At 37.5% G+C, this 20,211-nt stretch overlaps 2 protein-coding genes across 2 annotated transcripts in view; one reads left to right on the top strand and one right to left on the bottom strand.

Annotated features, from left to right (window-relative positions):
• Nucleotides 1-20,211, bottom strand: part of LOC105569020 (neuronal acetylcholine receptor subunit alpha-7-like) — a 218,285-nt gene that overhangs the window by 156,863 nt on the left and 41,211 nt on the right. The gene's annotated exons all lie outside the window — the stretch shown is intronic.
• Nucleotides 1-20,211, top strand: part of LOC105569019 — a 197,893-nt gene that overhangs the window by 121,331 nt on the left and 56,351 nt on the right. The window lies entirely within an intron of this gene.

Genomic DNA, 20,211 nt, shown 5'->3' on the forward strand with positions numbered 1-20,211 from the left:
TCTTCTCTCTCTCTCTCTCTCTCTCTCTCTCTCTCTCTCTCTCTCTCTCTCTCTCTCTCTCTCTCTCTCTCTCTCTCTCTTCTCTCTCTCTCTCTCTCTGCCCCCCCCTCCCTCCCTCTGTCTGTCTCTGTTGTTCTGTCGGCGTCCGAGCAACGTTTATCTTCTTAGGACTGCGCGAGTCCAGACCTACCCCATCTACCTACCCATCGCTTCTGCAGCCACCCCAATTCGGAGTTCTCGATTACTTCTCGCGAATACACAACTTCGCGAACACTCTCTCTCTTTCTCTGTCTCTGTCTCTGCCTCTAAGTTCTCGTCTTTCTCTCTCTCTCTCTCTCTCTCCCCCTGTTTCTCTATACCCTTTCCTCATCTCTTCGCTTGTCTCTTTCCCTCTGTGAGCCTCGTTTTCCCCCCCCAGCTTCGCCTGCTTTCTACCATTACGACCTGCAGTTTATCTTTCTTGAATAAATCGCCTCTTTTATCTTTTTTTTCTGTAAACTAAGCTACCGCTTTTTTATTACATAGTGTTTCCTTAGCTCTATCTCTTTTCCTTCGCTCTTTCTATTTATTTTTAACTTCGCCACTTTCTCTCTTTCTTTCTCTCTCTCTCTCTCTCTCTCTTTACGTACCCATTTATATTACATATAAACGTTTTATTCAGTTCAAAGTACGAATTTGTGGTTTAGTGACTTTCGAGTAATTTGTTGGTGTTACTAAATGACTTAAAAGTTTTTATTCTTAACGTGTTTATTACCTGAGGAGACTTAATATATTTAACTTGATAATTTACTTGTGAAGAATGACTTGAAATTTTTATATCTAATTACGTATATTTATGCGTTTGGAAAAGAAGCATTTATTATTGTTAATTCAGGAAAATATGTCGACGGAACAGCACGAAAATTTAAACGTTAGCTGTCTAAGTATATTAGGAATTACTACTAACTCGTATTAAAACCTCGCTCTCTAATAATTAATAGGTAATAAGCCGAGCTCAATGGATTAATGCACAGATTAGTGAAGTATTTGGGCTTGTAAATAGCTAGTCGATGTATCGAGGACCTGATACTTGGGCTAAAGTTTCATATTGCGGCAGGAGTTTATCGACACTTATCGACATCTCAAGGAGTAAGATACCGTAAAGTTGAACCAGCTTAAAGCCGAACAAGTGTAACGGTTTCCATCAATCAAAATCCACACGAGGGGACAATGTCGAAATGTCCGCATTGAAGTTTTTAACAATATTGTATAATTGCTGGCGATATAAATTTGATTAATTTGTGCCTTTTTATACTTGCTGAAGAATACGGTTAGTGAACTGATATGGTTAAATATAATAGCCTCGGTTTTACTTCTCCGGTAAATTCGCTGCCTTCAATAAAAAGATTCGACGATTATTAATATCTCAATAATAGAATCTCAAAGTAAAATAATATTTCATAAAAAAAACCTATGGTACGATAAAAATCAAACAATAAAAAAGAGAGGGCTCAGAGCCTAGACAAGATGGTAGTGTCGGAGAATTTATTAGATAAAAAATGTATATACGTTTCGATCGCAAACTGGACCATCTTCAGTATGAGATAAAATTAGAACATCGGTATGCGAATAACACAAAAGTGAAATAATATTTAAAATATAAACGGGATAAAAATTACGTAAAAATTTTCCTAAGTATGAATGTTTCAAAGTAAGGAGCTCTCTTCTAATTCTAAGTCTAACTCTACAGTCGAAAGAAAGTGAGACCTGTAATATCCCCTGCAATGTTAACAATTAAGAATAATAGAATTAATGTAAAGTCCTGTTCTCACGGCTAGAATTCCATTGACAACTATAAGATCGTGTTGTACTTTGTGTCGTTAGTATTCACGCTTCCTCGCGTGTCTTTTCGCTCGAGGACGAACAGAATTTGCATTCCATATATGCATTTACATTGTAGCCCGCCCGCGAAAGTCAGAACAAAGGCGCAAGGATGTGAATTTAAGCACCGCGATGCGAATCCACAGACGGAGACAAGAAAAAATACGCGTAATTAAAGCACGAGTGTTCGCGCTGAATAAATTCCCTTTGTAATGAGCGCGGTAATGGCGTGATAACAATCGCATCTCGACAAAGCTCCTTGTAATGCAATCTGCTGGATATTATCGAAACAGTATATAAGAGAAAATTAACTTATCTTTGCATTACTTCGGTACAAAATATACTTGCCGCGATAATAAATATAATCGTAATCAAGTCGGATAGCGATTTATTGTACAGGCAGAATAGGATTATATTGTTTGTTACATAGAGACAGTGTTGAATTATATTGCAGTATTATACATCATAATTATGTAATAAAGTTACTAAATCAACGTAACATATTGAGTTACTCTACTGTATTTCCGTAAATTAATAATTCTGAGAAAGATATCCTTTTTGTATCAAGACAATAATTTCTATCTTATAAAGGGATCCGGCAGATAAAAGATTCCACCTAACTTTGATAAAAATTACGCAACATTTTGCAACGTGCATAATTAGAAAACCCAGGTTTAATATTATGACTTGGGCAAGCAGGATTCCTGTTTAATTCTATCTTTATCTCAATTTTACGAATGCAAGGTATTAAGTACGACTGCATTTCCTCGCGACCGGCGCGGCGGCATCTTGTCGTACCCTTTTACGAAATGATGAAAAATGCACGTGCCAGTTTCTTCCCGGCGCTTTCGAGAAATTCTCGTTATTCGTGCGGCATCGTTCCATTTCTGTCGCATGTAACGAAAACGCCACGGCGTAAGCCAAATTGTAAACTGTTAGACATACGGCATCCTTGGGAAATACGGCGGATAATTGAATTCATGAATGTTGGAGAAAGAAGGAGCGGGACAAACACGACTTCAAGATACAGAGATACCGCGTAAAGCTCGCCTCTAAGTTTATGAAAAATGAAGTTCTGCAGAGTATAAAATGCAAAGTAGAAGAGTTGAAATGCAGTTGATTGTTACATAAATAAGCCAAGTAAGGGCTAAATAAAGCAAGCAAAATCAAGTTTATACGAGTAAATAGTGAATTTCTTCTTCAATTATTTTGCATTTTAAACTTTATTTCCTTTAATCATTCCAGCGGCACTAACGAAGTGCGAAGTAATCTTTATCAATACCAAAAATCTCAATTTTTTTCTATATTTTAAATTATAATCTTTGTTTTTTTTTAATATAAAATAAGCTTTCTATTTTATACGCTATAGAACGGTGCTATCCCTTAATTAATAGTCTCTGTTAGGTTTAACTTTAAAATACAAATAATAAAATTTCTATTATCTACTTCTAAACTTTAAGTAGAAGAGATCCTGATATTTCAATCACCTCGACTGAATCGCTCCGACATTTCTCATCCAAGTTTAAGCTGCAGCTTAACGATAACATTTTATCATCCGGGGAAGGCAAGACCTTTAAGTTTCATACGCGGCCATTCACACGGAATTCCACAGTTACGGTCGCGCGGCGCATTTTATTCCGTTTTTCGGAAGATCGAGCGGTTTTATAACACCGAGCGCCCACAGAACGAAGAAGAGAATTGCTGACGCACCCAGACGCTACATGAATTTATCCCCAAAGAATGAATTTTAGCCAAATAATTGCACGTCTATGAATATACATAATATCGTGTCTTGATGCGAATCGTAGATCCCGGATAGTCGCAAAAATGTCTCATTGCCAAGACGACTATTCTATTGTTCTCTCTAAAAGTGAATCAGTGGATTATCACTGAAAACAGTGACTAATCACTAATTTGCAGTTATAAGTTTTCAGTAAAAATTCACTGATTGACTTTGAAAGAGTTTATTTCACAAATTATATGTATATATGAAAGGAAGAATTTTGTCAGTATTTTTTTATTAATATAAAAAATATTATTGTTGTGATATAAAAATTATTATTGATATTAAAAATATTTACATTTTTATAAAATTCTTTCTTCCATATATACATGTAATTCATGAAATAAACTCTCTATACTTATGAAAAATATTTATGAAAAAAGGGATACAAAATTATGCCACTATTCCACAATCTTTCTGTTATCGTATATAGTTTTTACAAATATCTAATTACCATTTGTTAAAAGTTAGTTATTATTTAATAGCACGTAACATATATAGCACAAAATTTATAGTATTGCAAAAATTAATTAATGATAAAGCAAAATATTCACAATTATAAAGATCGAGATTAAATGCATGTTCAAATAATCGAACAAGCAAATTACTTTTACTTTAAAGATCAAAGAGGCACTTTTGCTAATGAATTCTTCGGCGTCTACACAAACTCACAAAAATATTAATAAGACGTAAAGAAACTGGGGTCCTTATGGCCGACTTCTACGCGATTCTTATCAGGTTTTGAATTGTGGTAAGTGCGAGACTCGGTATTCGTCGCGAGGCATAAATAAAGATCACGCGGGGAAGCCACGCCAAGATTATCGCATGAAGAATTTGAAAAATGGTCTCGGGGAACATTTCTTCGTTAGGACAGTGACATTTATGAAAATTTTACATTTGCTCAAAAAGCGCTCCATTACAGCCGACACGCGATATATTACCGTATTATCGAGCGGCAAATGTCGAGAGATGAAACGAGCATGTGAATTCAACGAGTCTCGAAATACACTTTTTTTCCCATTTGACAAAACAACGGCAACGAGCTTTCGAAATATCAAGCTCCGACTTACACCATCGTGTGCAATATTGTCTCGCATTAACTGCGAATTTCGTATTACTCGAATAGCTGAATCAAAAATCGAGCACACGTGAATTTTAATGCTTCAGATTGTCCTTTATTCGTCATTTTACTCAGCTCAACAATCGTTTGATGAATTTCCGTATTGGCTTCTCATATCTCTATCGATAAAAAAGGATCGTCATGGTAACGCACGGGTGAGATAAATCTAAGGCTATAAAACGTCTATGCCCGTATCTTATTCATGCCGGATTTTTGTCATAAATCTATACTCCCGTAAAATGTGCGATAAGACGACAAGGCAATAAAATATCATGGAGTTGCTAAGAAACTTTCTCTCTCGTTAGACTCTCGTCGCGTTTCGCGATTGATATACTCGTATGACACTCTGATGGAAAGTACGACGCGGGTGCAACTTTTTTTGTTCCAAATATAACAACAGTACAGCACAAATGCGCAAACTCCCGCAAATGAAACTCATTTGTGTGAATATTTTGAGGTCGACAATTTAAAATGAGAACTGTAACGCCTTGAAACCTTCCTGCAGAATAACGCGCCGCAAAGAATTTCGAGGATCGTGAAATGTAATGATAGCAGCGAACAAATAAAAGAGGTACGATCTCAATTTTCCACACATACGTCATGTACTGGCGCTCCCACAACATCCATGAAAACGATCATATCGCACATCTCTCATCGTGGATAACCCGACCATACATCGATTCACTTACGGAAAAGTGCATACGTTGCACATCGCGAAAACAATGTCCTTTCAATCTGTCCTCTTTTTTCCGCGCGCTGTTCTATTCACCTCTTCGAACAGAGAAATTGTTATCTTTGCGATACGCGTTTACGCCGTAATTTCACGTCAGGTTTTCATTGAAAACTGAAGAATTTACATGAGCAATCTCCTATGGACCCTCCTATCTTCGCGTACATGCCGTCTCTAAACATTGCATTTTTGCTTCTCACATTTGACATGATATTTTGAGTAGATGACTCTACTAAAATATAACGTAAAGCAGTTTTAACACTTTTCGAAGGGATAAAGGATATAACAGCCAAGACAGGCCCTCAGCCAGGGTAAATTTTTCGCAATAAATTAAAAACTTAACATCATTCAGACACTAACATCCTGTCTTATATCCTTTATTCCTTCGAATTGTGATTTCACGTCGGAGCCTTGTGAACTTTATTGTTTAACACTTTTAGTAGAAAATCCGTTTTGTTCTAAATATGCATTATACTGTACATTAACTACCTTTCATCAAGTTGCCATATTGCATTGGATAATGTTAACAATAACAATATTGACTCGGCCAGGGTTTTATCTGACGAGTTAGGAAAATGAAAAATTATTCTCTCTCTCCTCAGTTATCTCGTAATTTTAATACGAGGCGAACTTTGTTTTTAACTTACTTTATTTTCGAACGAAATCCCAATTTTAGAATTTAGCGTTGCCGGGACTTATATAATGTTATACGCGGAAATACACAATGTTTAATAAAAGAGATTACAAAATTACGTAAAGAGATACATGAATTTTAGTTAAAGAAAAATTAGATTAAATGGAAATTAATTCCGGCACTCTGCATATAGATATATGAAATTTACGGGAATTGTACGGTATTTCCGAGACTTCTCGAACGGCATTGTGGACGTCCGCAAATGCCATGGAGTACGGAATAATTGGAATATCACAATGGGCGTTGTGCATTGCGATCGCGGCAGATGAGGGTCAATGCGGATCGATCTTATTACAACGACCGCCGGTGATTTCGCAACGGGCGCTGCGCGTATTCCGCGGGGTTTGCCCTGACATTTGGGCCTGACTTTGTGGTTGGTTGACGCGCAAATTCGCCGCCAGTCGGGACACAGTGAGTCGTTAGCGCTCAGCTGCGCCGACCGACGTAGATTACGATCGTCATACTAAACGTCACAACCGATTATGTCGGAAGACAAATGTTGCATTCGTGTGAATAATTGCCCGGTTCCTATAAATAGTGTTGCATGGATGGCGAACCCCCTCCCTCCAGTCTGCATTTGCGGTTGCGAGCGATTCAAGAAGCTCTATTTTCCCAACAGTATTTCACTTTGTGTACAATTATATAACAGCAATCCCGACGTTCGACTTTTGCTGTCAGAATATTGGAAACCCCCAGCTGTAAGTCTATACGTACGGTCTATCGTGATCTCGAGGATCACGGAGCGATCCTGCAGCTTGGTTTTGCGGTACTTGAAAATGACCGATGTAGTCGGCTGTCTTGCGCGGAGTCCTCGGTGTTTACGTTGATAATGTCAAGTGAATGGGGCAATCCGTTATTGAACGGCACTTGGAAAACTAAAAGTTTGCTGACGTATATTGATACATCCGTTATTGAATCCCTTTTTACTTGTTCTGGCGTAGAGAACTTATTCCTGAAGTTGCGGTCCGATATTGCAGTAACATCTTATATACGTGCTTATGACGTACATCAATGCGTCAATTTTCACTGGCGACATCGACAAATGCTGTCGCAAGAGCCGTCGAATTTATACGTAAACTGAACAAATTGCACCTGAGACTTTCGCAACGCAATGGCATCACTCTCGTTGTCTTGAAAAAAGAAAGACGCTTTTAACTTGTCGCTTCTAATCGGAACATTTCGGTCCGGTCAAGTACTGCAAAACCAAGCTGCAGGTTCGCTCCGTGATCCTCGAGATCACGATAGACCGTATGTACATATAGACTTACAGCTGGGGTTTCCAATATTCTGACAGCAAAAGTTAAACATCGGGATTACTGTTGTATAATTGTACACAAAGTGGAATACTGTTGCGAAAATAGAGCTTCTTGAATCTTGAATATTTTGTTGACGTTACTGTTGGAAGACAGGAAGGATTTGTGCTTCGCGCAATAAACTTGCGGGACGGGAGGGTGAGTTTTCTGGCTACCGCTATCGACAGCGCGCAGCTATTTAATACTGGCGAGACTCGATTCGCGACTATAAAATAGCTTGGGCCCCGAGAGCTGCGTCAGCCAGGCAGGCGGTCGATTAATCGCACCGTCCAATTGCAACCAGCACGCTTAATTGTCACGATTGCGGTCGATTCGTTTAATAAATCACAATCGTCGATTCGAACTCGCACGATTGCGTTAGCATCTCATTACTCTCGCAAACGTCTGTAATGAGCCTATGATAATTGAATTTCGAGGGGCGCGTTTTCGTTCGCGAGGCGTATACATTTCGACGGACTCGCGCATTCATAGGTCAACACCTATCGTTATCGAGCGAACCTATGATATGTCGCTCCAAAAGCACGACATAATGAAGGCTTGTTACGTGACGCAACGTAGTTCATCATCGATGCGATTACTAATTAACTCGATTATTACTTTTTAATCGCGACGCTGCACGTGGCAGACTTATCTACTAGTTTGACGCCTGTATTGTCGATCGCGCATCAACGATCCTCGGTTGATTTCGCGGAAATTAAATTTGTTTAATTGCGAGCATTTCAATTGCGTCTGCCTCTTACATTCTCGACCGATAAACGTTGTTCTTGTTCTCTCGATCCAATTAGATTGGTACATATATTTTATGCAAAAATTGAATACATTTTTTACGCTTTTGAAGGCTAATTAATGAGATCGACGTTGCTATATTGTACAAAATAAATATTATCGTTCCAGATGCACCGTCAATTTAGACGAAATTTTATCATAATCCAATCGCAAAGCTTCCGTGCAAACTGTCAATTTTTCTTCCCAGGCCGCTGAAACTGATTGCGAGACGAAAGTTATAGTATAAAATCGATTAAAATTTTCATCCGTGCGCTCTTGATTGACCGGCAAATTACATTCCGCAGGTCGCATTCTTGAACTTTACTGATTGCTTATGATGACCGGCGCGCAGTCGAAAGAAGATTGCTGTGCCCCGATGGAATTTAACAATAAAGGCCGTACCAATCCGGATTTTTTTTTTTATTGTCTTTCTAGTGTCTCTCGCGGTTAGTATCATTCTGGTCATTCTTATTTGCACGATGTGAATTTCTCAAAGATCTCGATACACAAGGTGAAGGTATTCGTAAGAGACACGTAGCAAACACGGTTTGAATCTGATCTTTCCCAGGATAGTTGAATTCCTCCTTGGGTTATCTTCTTAGTAAGCATAGGCACCTCTGAATACTTCTCCAGCCAAGTTCGTGGCTCGTATACGGAATTCTTGCCAGCAAACTTGAGCCTTTACCGCACGGCGATCGTGTGCGACGATCGAGTTTGCCTCTCGACGATGAGATCGCGACTAGAGAGGACGTGAATGTTCTCCAAAGTAGATTTCTAGCTATCGGCCTCAGGTGTCTGGAGTCAGGTGACTAGGACAATATGCGAATAAGCGAGTGCAGAGGTGCTTCACTTAGAATCTGGAACGAGTTCGCTGAGATTCCCAAGCTTACTGTCACGTCTAGGGAAACGTAAGATTAATTGTATTCAAGTATTTAATTACCAATTAAAGCAGTCGTTTATCCAGTTCCGCCTCGTATTTTATTCGTGAGATTGCACGACTATTTCGTCGGAATCTCAATCGCGAGATGGATATTCGTGGCGCACCGGCTAGTGATTTCGAATTTTTGATGACGCATTTAATGACTAACTCGATTTCAATCGTGTTACAAAGAGGGCTCTACAGTTAAACAAATCCAAACGATAAACACGTTGTTTTAATTACGAGCTTCGTCGTCGGCCCATCAACTGTGCCAATTATAATTACAACTTGACGCGAACTCGCACGCTCTTTTGGCGTTAATTAAATACGCTCTATTTATATAATTGATGCAAACCGAATTTTCACGAGCGACTCAGTGGCCCTTCCGAACTTTTGCGCCGCGTTACCTCGCAAACTGAGTTCGATTAATTTGGAATTAGTCGGCGGAGCACGCAGATGTTCATTGGGTCCTTGCGGCGGATATTATATGTATATTGCAAAATTTCGAAAGGCAGCTCCAACTATTTAGACGAACTACAGCTTTTCAATTAATAAGTTCCATTCATGGAACTGAAAGCGGTATGATTTAATTTGAATTGACCCGCGAGAAACTATATTGCATTTTAAGCGACTCAGCTCCGCGATATTGATCGACGAGGAATTAGAGCAAAACTTGAAATTCGCTGACAACAATGTGTGCAATGCGCATAAACTAGATTTCATTATTTAACTAGTTTAACATCGGAGCGCGGGTGACAAATAATTATTTCTGAGTAGCGTGCACGCGGATAATGTTATTCGCCCGTACTTTTGCGATAAACTTACTCGTGATAAATCGGATAAGGAGAGGTCGGCAAAGACGAAATAATTTAAAGCGACATTTATTAGACTGCAAATTCTATTACACGCAAATTTTCTTTGTGGTTTCCTCTCGTCGACTGTACGTGTACACGAGTTTGAGAATCCGTTGTAACGTTGCTCGTTACAACGGCGCAGCAAAAGACATAAATGCAGCATTGTAATCCATAAAACTACTGCTGCGCGCAATCGCGCCAGGAAACGTTACCATTTTCCACTTGCGTCGCATAAATACGAGACACGCGTGCCATATTTCTTACGTTATTGCACCATCGTCGTTTTACATTTCCGAAAAAGTTTCTTCTTGTCGCGAGAGCGCTGCACGCTAACCAGAGATCCAACTTGTGCGAGCGTACATAAAATACTTGTCTATGGCGTACGATTGACAAATAAATCGATTTCCCCTTTTCGGCATTAAATTGCTTTCTTAATTATTTTTCTAAACGCTCCCCGCACGTCACTCCCGAAAAGGAGCGCAGTTGTAACGTGCACCAAATTAATTCCGTTCTCGTTAGTGTGATGTTTGCATGGGTGGCTTGTGACCAGGAACCGATCGGCTTCATTGCCGTTTAATTACTTCCGGGGCGGGTAGTTTCGATTGTCGATGGCGCGACGATTCTCGAGGCTACGGCTAATGAAACAAGCAAACGATAGTGCATTATTCTTAAGCGAACGTGTACTAACGGGTCGTGTGTTTTGTATTTTTTTGATCATATACTAATTAAAATTTATAAAAGTACCAAAATAATAAAAGAAGACAAAATTTTCACAAGCTAGAAATATTAACAGAAACATGTGTGCGTGTAAGATTTCCTTTCTTTTGGATGAATATATGTATAACGATTTGGCCGATCAAAGTATTTAACAAGTGTCGAGCCTTATTGCATTAATCTGTTTCTTTAGGATTAATCCTCTCATTTTGTGTAAACCGCGCTCTTAACATATTTTTAATAAGTCCATCGCAAGCGTCCAGCGTGAAAGGTGCACTCGTGCGGTTAATAATTTAATAAACCGAGCATGTCTCGTTCGGCGAGATCATAAACGCAATTTACGTCTTCACTGATGCGTGACGATCTGAAGAGCGGCCCCAGGGACCTTCGTTCTGAAAATCCCACGGGATTTAGACGTTAAATACGCCGCCGCGCCGCTTGCGAAAGGGATCCCGCCGTTAAATAAACCGGCCGAAACGACTACGTGCCGTTTAATCAAAGCTATGCGCTATTGTATCGCGTGCCACACTTGACGAAATTACCAACTGCAATTATGAGCACCGGCCGTACTTGATCAGTTTCCGGCTAACGTTCACCGGTAATTGATTTTTAACGAGTTCAATGATTCCGTCGATCGGATTCCCGAGCTTCCATAAGTTCTCATAAAGCGCACGCAAATATTCTCGCGAACAAATTTCACGGGGGACACGGAATAAGTGTTTAGAAAAGCGAAAGATACATTTGCAATTTTTTCACGACAGCGCTGAACCGTTTTTCACACATGCGTTATGTTACGAATTATGTTTCACGTCCAAATATAAATTTAAATATAATTAAGATGGACTTAAATGTAATGTAATTTAATAAAGTAAAAACTTACTAATTTGACAAGATAAAAATTAAATTAAAACTTGTGGACGTTAATTTGGCTAAATATTTTCGATTGGAGTCAACGCGCAATAAAATCCAGAATAAAATGGCATTTCTAATTCGATGTACAGATCATTAGTCTTGTGCTCGCTCATCTCTCGTGTTACTTTACATCTTCAGTTTACGGAAATTTACACGAGGCATTGGACACGACATTGGATTACAATTGACATTGATCATACTTTATAATAGAGGTAGAATTTGCAGATATCCATTAAATTGTCCCGTCAGAGAGGAATTATAATTATCTATTTTCATCGCCGCGAGTAGATGGAATTTCGCGAGCGTGTCGTGGAAAGCCATTACATTTTCGTCCACCGTGTAATCGGAAAAATGTTCATCCACTACAGGTACGGGATAATGTTCGCGTCGTATCTATTCGCGAGCGGCGAGGACAATTCTCTCAGGACATTTGAAGGGATCGAATTGAATTGACGCCGGGATACGATCGTGTATCGCTATTCGATTTTATTACAATATATGTACGCTTTATCGATAGCGATAATAATAACCATTGTATCGACATAGCTTTTGAATAGACTCTACATTATTTTTCTAAATTCTTCATTACGAAGCATAAATTCTTTAAAAACGAAATACAAATACCGTTCTAACTGCGTTAAGGGATCATTCCACTTTAACGACCCACAAACTATGCTTACACAGTTGAAAAATTTGTGTTAAATTTAACAGATATCATGTGTCCCAAAAACGGTCCACACAAATTTTTGTGTTAATTCAACATATTATGAATATGTTAAATAATCACACTAATACTCTGTTAATATTTTAACACAAAATTAATGCAAATCTCAAAATAATTTAAAATAAATTTTGTGTAAAATTAACACATTTTTAATGACAAAATTAATTTTTAAAAATGCAATTTTAACGTTTTACAAATGTAATAAGTCAAGTGACGATTCGAAATCACTTTCACTTGCATATGTTGTATAGAATAAAATCAACATTTTATTCTGCAAATTTTAAAAGATAAATCTTGTTACTAATAATATAGAATTATAGAACATATGTATATAGAATAAAATCAACATTTTATTCTGCAAATTTTAAAAGATAAATCTTGTTACTAATAATATAGAATTACAGAACATACATATGTATTGTGCAAGAATAAGAATGTTAAAAAATAAGTACACATGGCATTGTGTTGTTTTAACATTTCTTTTCAGTATTTTAATAATTTTACATTTGAGAGAGAGGTCAATTAACATAAGAGCAATATGTTAAATTAACACATGAATCTCTTAAACATTTAACACAAAAATTTTAACCGGCATTTTTTTTAACAAGGAAACACAAATTTTCTGTGTATGAATAAAATAAATCTTTTTGGGATTTGTTAGGGCACTCTTAAATAACAACAAAAAAATTTTGTCATAATTTAAACTTTTTTTTTAATTAAGCATTTTCTATGCCGTTCGAATTTTTTATTTCAGGTAAGCCTAAATGAAAAAAGTCACGAATGCAGCGGACTTGCATCTTTTTTGACACGCCATTCGAACGGCGTAGAAAACGCTTAATTAAAAAATTGTTTAAATTATGACAAAAATTCGTTTGTGTTATTTAAGAGTACCCTAATAAATCTCAAAAAGATTTATTTCATTGCATGGTGTATTTACTGTAAAAAAAAATGGTTAAAGATAAGCATAGTGTTTGGGCCGTTAAAGCGGAATGGCCCCTTAAGAAATAAAACGCGTGTAAGAGCAACAATGTCATCATCTGCGATACATAATCCAACGTTCTATGATATTGCGACGATGAATTTCATTTAATTCTCGAAAAGCAAATGAGATTCTACGGTAACGATGCTGGATTTTTAGTCACGTTTGTCACGCTGAGAACTGTTTCAGTCAGCGCGAGTTCTCGTTCGATCGTTCGACACCTCGAGTACGCAATGGAAAATGGCCAAGTATTTTATCGACTAGGTGACCCTAAAATTTCACTTCGCAATGACTTCCTGGTATATCGCGCGCGTATCTTTCGCGCAATAAATCATCAGCCGCTTTTCAGCGTTGCGCAGCCGGGCGAGCTTTAACCGGTGGGCACGGATATTACTTCAGAATTCCGCCATCGGTGGTAAGTTTGTCCTTTCAGCGGCACTGTAGTATCGATCATAGTTAGCGGAGGGTTCACGAGCCTCCGTTCGCGGCGAGTATAATTCAAAAATGTCCTCGGACGTTTAAGATGGCAGCAACCATTTACCGACAGCTAATCACGAACATAAAGCATATTTAATCCGCATTGCAGCTAATAATTTATCAGTGACGTACGCAAGATAATTCATGAAAGTAATAAATTAAGTAATAAAAGGTAATTCAATAAGTGACCTGTGAAACGATCGATTCAAAATTCACGAAAGAAAATGTGTGCAAAGTTAACGAGCAATTTCCTCGATCGTTCCACGGTGTAGAAAAAAAGACATACCCGACATCGGATTACCATTTTATTTATTTAATCTTTTAGCGTTATTTTATACACTCGGCTTTTGTAAGAGGAGGAGGACATTCGGGTCCATTGATCCTATTTGCATTTTCATCGCACGAATTGTGCGGAAAAGTGCCACCTATGTCGACAATACTCGAGAGAAACGCTGCAATGAACCGTTTACTGAAAAAATTAGCGCCACGTGCCACGCTCAAGTTGTACGTAGCCCAAAAAATTTCACGCTCCAATTACTATCGTGGCGGATAGGATCCGTGACTACGCGCACTGGTTGCATATCGGCGCTATGGCTAATGGCTGCAAGTGACGAATTTTTGTAAATTTTGACATCAAACGAAATTTCATCGAACCCTTCGGAGGGTTCTCGTCTAAAAAAAAAAATATATATGTACTTAGGGAAATTTGCTAGCTTGCAGACACATCCGTAAAGCACGTTATAAAATTATTATACGTGGAAATCAAATTTTCTTGTCACTCGATATTTCCATAAAGTGTGAAAAGATGGATATACATTTTGCCGGGAAATTAGATCACATACGCGTACATGTAGCACCGTGTATGCGAACGGAGTGTTACATAACACACAAAAAAACCGGAAAAATAACTAACATAATTTCGCTAAAAAGGAGAAGATGAACTAAGAATCAATAGTATCCACTTTATGTAATTGCTATTAGAACACAGTTACAATATTCTAAAATGAATATTATAACATTTTCCTTATCATACACATATAATTTGACGTAACTATAGTTCAATATAGTCCTTCGAATTGTACGATTTTAATTTCCTTCTATATTTTATTATTTCATTTCACTGAGAGATTTTACATTCATATGTGAGGCTCGCCGATCTTTCAACGTACATTTACTTGCGAGGAAGCTTTTTAGCATGCTGCAAGACAATTCGTCGTCAGCAAAAATCAGCATAGCCGGCCAAAGGCGGGAACTTTCCGCTCGAAAGAAAGATACGGACGTAGAACGAGGACGCGCAATTTAATTCCGGAAGCAAGATTGAATCTTGCAACGTATGTGCCACAAGATGCACCGCCTTGCGTTACACCCGTTACATGCAGTTACATATTGTACGATACCGTAAACACGGCTGCGATACTGCCCTACGTAGCACGTGCAATAGCACGTAGCACCATAAATAGTTGCGCTAGATATTTTTTTGCAAATAAGTAGTGAAGAGTTGCGCCGTACTTTTGCAACGGGAAAATCGCTGCATAAAAATGCGGGGAGAGCCGTTGTTTTATTCATTGTAGACGAGTATTAAGAACTCCCAAGAAAGTATCAGATTTTCGAAAAAATATTAAACTCGTGGAAACTTTTATCTCCATCCTCTCGTCCGCGTTTGCATTCATTCTTCTCTCGACTTTTAACACTTCCGCACAATTAATGAGCTATATTCTCCTAATTTATTCTCGACCGTCGTACTTTTTTCTAAAATTATTATTAAAAAGTATCACATTTTATAAGTTATTTGACGTACGTTCAATTTGCGGAATGAAAGGAAGATCAATAAAGTGCCAAAATTTTTATTTCGTATCTTACACCGTAGTAGGAAAAGACGATGCTATTTTGCCAGTTCATTTTCTTATAGCTATTGCACTCCGATAAACTCGATCGATCGACCTGGACATTTGTACGGGTAAAACAGTTATCCGGCAATAGCGACAATGCGATTTATCGTTGTCACGTATATTGCGAAGTAATCTCGCTACGCGAGATCTAATGTGACGAATGTGCAAAAATGATCGAGGAGCCCCGCACAAACGTCAGGAAAATATTATCTATCCGACGAAGTGTTCGATTATATCACGTGCCGTTTTTTTTTGTCAGTAAAACACACTCGTACTATGAAGAGTTTACGCTCGATATAATATATATTACACGACAACACATACCACGAGGAAAAAGAAAATCGCGGAGAAAGCTGCTGCGCCATTACAAGTAAAAATAAACCCATCGAAGGTTGATAAATTTTTTTTTCACGTCGCTTGCATCCTAACGTTACAGAACGCTGTTAATTATGTCACGCGGTGACGCCACGTGTAAAGACGACCGTACAATGCGGTGTACTCGCCACGGTGCTTACACTTCGTATTTAACATTTTGCAAACGCCGCAGAAATATTGAAAATTTCATTTCAATGCGATAATAATAATAAATTACAGACGTGCATTTTGTCGCGCACATATGTATCGACGGGGAGAAAAATCTAATCCATCCGATATCAAACGTCGATACGCGTGATTGATCGGTCGATTTTCATTTCCTTTTTTGCTCCGAGATCTTATTAACGCGGTCATCCGAGGCGTAACAGCTGCTGTGTAGATGCGATTTCCTACGTGAACGTTCGCCAGGACATAAACTTGTACTATAATTATCGCCATAATCCGAGGTATTGATTACGCGGCGTACAGAATCAATAACCATCACTACATTATGGCTGATGGTCGTTGATAGGAAACCATAAACGGTTTACAGCGCATAATGAAGGAGAGGGACTTTTACGCTTTAGCCGGTAAGAAGATTTCGTATATCGTGCTTTCGCAATAAAATTACAGGACTTACGTTGCATGGGACATCCCGAATTATGACGTCCCTGGTAAATTGCCTTAATAGACTCTGTGAATTTAGCAAAAGACGTATTTCGCTATATCTGTAGTGACCCGATAACAGCCAAAGCCGCCTTTGATCATTTTAAAACATTCGCTTTTGTTTAGTTCCTATTGTTCGGAATGCAATCGTTCTTGCTGCGATTGTCGTAAATAGATAACGCAACAATGAAATGCCGATGCAAATAGACTTGAAGTCTAAATCACATATCCGTTGTAATGTTCTTTAATAATAATTTTCCCGTTTTTTTATGAGTTATTAATAAAATTGTATTTGCATGTTACATGCAATTTCATTATCTCCGTAATTAATTAATGTTTGAACAGTCGAGATGTTTTTACATACAGTAAATTGTTCTTTACAATTATATAAACTAACCAAGACTGCGTTTGTGTAACAAATTAGCTGAATTACCGCGCCGTGCAAATATACGTATGTGACACGGGGGCCTAATGTGTGTGTTGTGTCCGGCAACAATACACATCTCTAGAACAAACTTGATTCCCGAAGGGGAAACTTGGGACGTTTGACCACCAACTTAACAGCCATCTGGCAAAGTTACTTTCTACGAGTTATATGATTTGCCTGCAACACTGTTCGTAAACATGTATCTCTGGATGCTCAAGTATAAGTATCAGAGTATCTACACCTCTCCCTAATGCTCGTATTTAGCGTCTCGGTGCATTCAAAATAATATGTAATGTGGAAGTTCCCTATTATGAGATAGGATCCTAATACGGGATAGCGGGATTTCTGTTAAATTAATAGGCATCATCAGTTGATTCCACCATAAATTTATTAGTGGAAAATTCATTGTTGGATTGTGTGATCGTTGCGAAAAAACATTTGCGATTGAACTTGGGTGTGGAAAACCTGCTATCTCATATTATAAACCTATCCCATAATAGATATCGATTGAGAAAAATTTATTAAAAAAATGACTTGTGACTTTAAACTGACGATGATATTTCGAAGCTTTTCTCGAGTTATCGTGCCATGAATATAGCTAGACTGTAAATGTCACTCTATAGTTCTTTTAATCTCTTTAGAAATAATGACCACAATATTATACATACATATATCACAGAAAAGTACATAATAAAAAGTATATACAATTAATCATATACAATTATATACAATGAATCATATACAAGTATATACAATTAATCAATTGCCTACCTCGTGACAATAAAAAGTTTATAAATTTCCTTAATATCATGTCTTTACGCCATGTCGTAATTTTTTTTATATCTATTTCTTGATTCTTGTGAGGCCCCAATTTAATAAATTTAATGAAGAAATGGAACATGATTTATCTTTCTATTTATAATTGCAAAAAGAAAAGTACATATAAATGTGAAGAGATTAACCATGGCAGCACTTATCATTGAGTAGTACTACTCGCCTCGCCTCGTCTCTCGATATTTTATTTCGACGTCCGCCTGTAGTTTATAGTCCACTAGAACATTATTATGGACTGTATCTTAACCTCAATCCAATATCGAAATGAGAACAATTACAACACAATAAATGACGATCCCATAAATACACTTAATATTCGAAATTTAATAAGAAAGTGGACAGATAATATATATTGGGACTTAAGAAATCCGGTAATAATTGATTTCCATAGTAATAAAAATACCTTTCATTTATTTTCAACTAGTCCGCAATAATCAATTAATCAATTATTAGAATTTCGATTTGCGATATTGTTAATCGAAGCATTTTAAATCATTATTGACCTATTTTGCACCATAAATTTAAGATTGAAGTTAAAATCTTTAAGTTCTCTAAATAAAAACTGTTCCGTCATGCTTAAGCAAAATATGACGTAATTTAAATATTGTTGTCAATAATTTTTTCAATTGTTAAAATTGAATAAAATTTATCAAATCACGTTTAATATTTAAAGAAAATATTTAAAGCATTTGTTGCATAATGTACCTATGGGCGCGTGTCAACAAAATTTTGATAAAAAGGAAATTTAAATCTCTAAAAAGAAGCTACAATAGAAGTATCCTGTACAATATTTTTTCAATTAGCATAAAAAGTAATTTTCTTCTAAAAATGCACTGTATGTGGAGCGATATTGTGTTAGTTCCACAAGTATGCGAAAGTAGACGCGTGTTAAAGTTACATCCTGCGTAAAGCGGCATATTCCGACAGAATAGCGGAAGTATTCCTCCGAGAAGCAACGATATATACTTATGCGCAAGCATCATCTACCGACCTGCATTCTCCACGTTCCTCAGTGCTCGCGCGTTGCCTTTGCCACGTTTATATTTCAAAAGGTTTACGTCGCAAATGTGAGACTACAAAATTCGTCCAGTGCTAAATCTTTTTCTTAAACAATCTCTCATCTCATCTGCAAGTCGTCATATTTTAAAAAGGTCTCTCTTAACGTAGTAAATATCATTTGCAAGCAGGAAACACATTTACGACATATTTTTTAGACTCTGAATACGAAAAACCGTTTCAATTGTTGCATTTTTAATTCCAAAGAAATCAAACTTTCTTTCCGTAAAAGTTTGACTTCTCTGTAAAAAAAATCTAAATGTGCAATTATACAAATTCTTCTAACACATAATGAATACATCTCTATTAAATCTCTCGATTTTAAACTAAAGTGTTGAACATTTATTAAGAAAGGAAGAATATTCTTAATTATTTACAAACATGATAGTGTAAAATAGATCATTTATATACGTGTATCATATAGATGCAATAGCTTGCCATTTTCTTCAACCGAACACCCTGACAAAACGTGCTTCCTCGTAGTGGAAAAGCTTCTTGCAGTTAATTTAGCGAAAAGTTATGAAAATGCTTCCAGATGGCATAATTTTCTGGCTTCGCTGTTGCAACAATTCCGGTACTAATCGGATTGGTTAATGATTTATGATCTTTGCGCTCGCGCGCGCGCGCGTGTGTGTGTCGATCGCTCGCCCGATTCGTTCCACGTGGCTCAACATGTCGCAGCAAGGAGCTCGACACGCGTGCTGCTCGCTGCTGCGAGAAACGGATAACATAGACGTTAATACCATATTTCATTGCGCTCCGAAACAGCCACTATCGAGGCGAATCGATCCTGCGGTCTTTATACTTTATACGTACACTAAATATCATAAATGCCTTTGTTTTATGAGGTAAATCTTTAAAGAATCATTACCTTCGGATAAACAGAGAATAAATACGCTCCGAAATATCTTATAAAAATTAAGCAAATTCCCCTGTAAAGACCAGATCAAGAATAATATTGAATCTTTGTATTTTCTTTTAGCGGATCGATAGACAATTACGAGTATTTAGGTTTTTGAAAGACACAATGCATACTGAGATAATATTTTTCCCCATAAATTTAAACATGAGAAATACGTAGACACCAACACCCTGTCACGGCTCTTTATTCCCTCGAATTGGCGTTTACCACATGAGAGCC

This window comes from Vollenhovia emeryi, unplaced genomic scaffold (assembly GCF_000949405.1).
Source record: "Vollenhovia emeryi isolate VEMERY1.0 unplaced genomic scaffold, V.emery_V1.0 DF939126.1, whole genome shotgun sequence".
In the NCBI taxonomy this organism is placed as follows: domain Eukaryota; kingdom Metazoa; phylum Arthropoda; class Insecta; order Hymenoptera; family Formicidae; genus Vollenhovia; species Vollenhovia emeryi.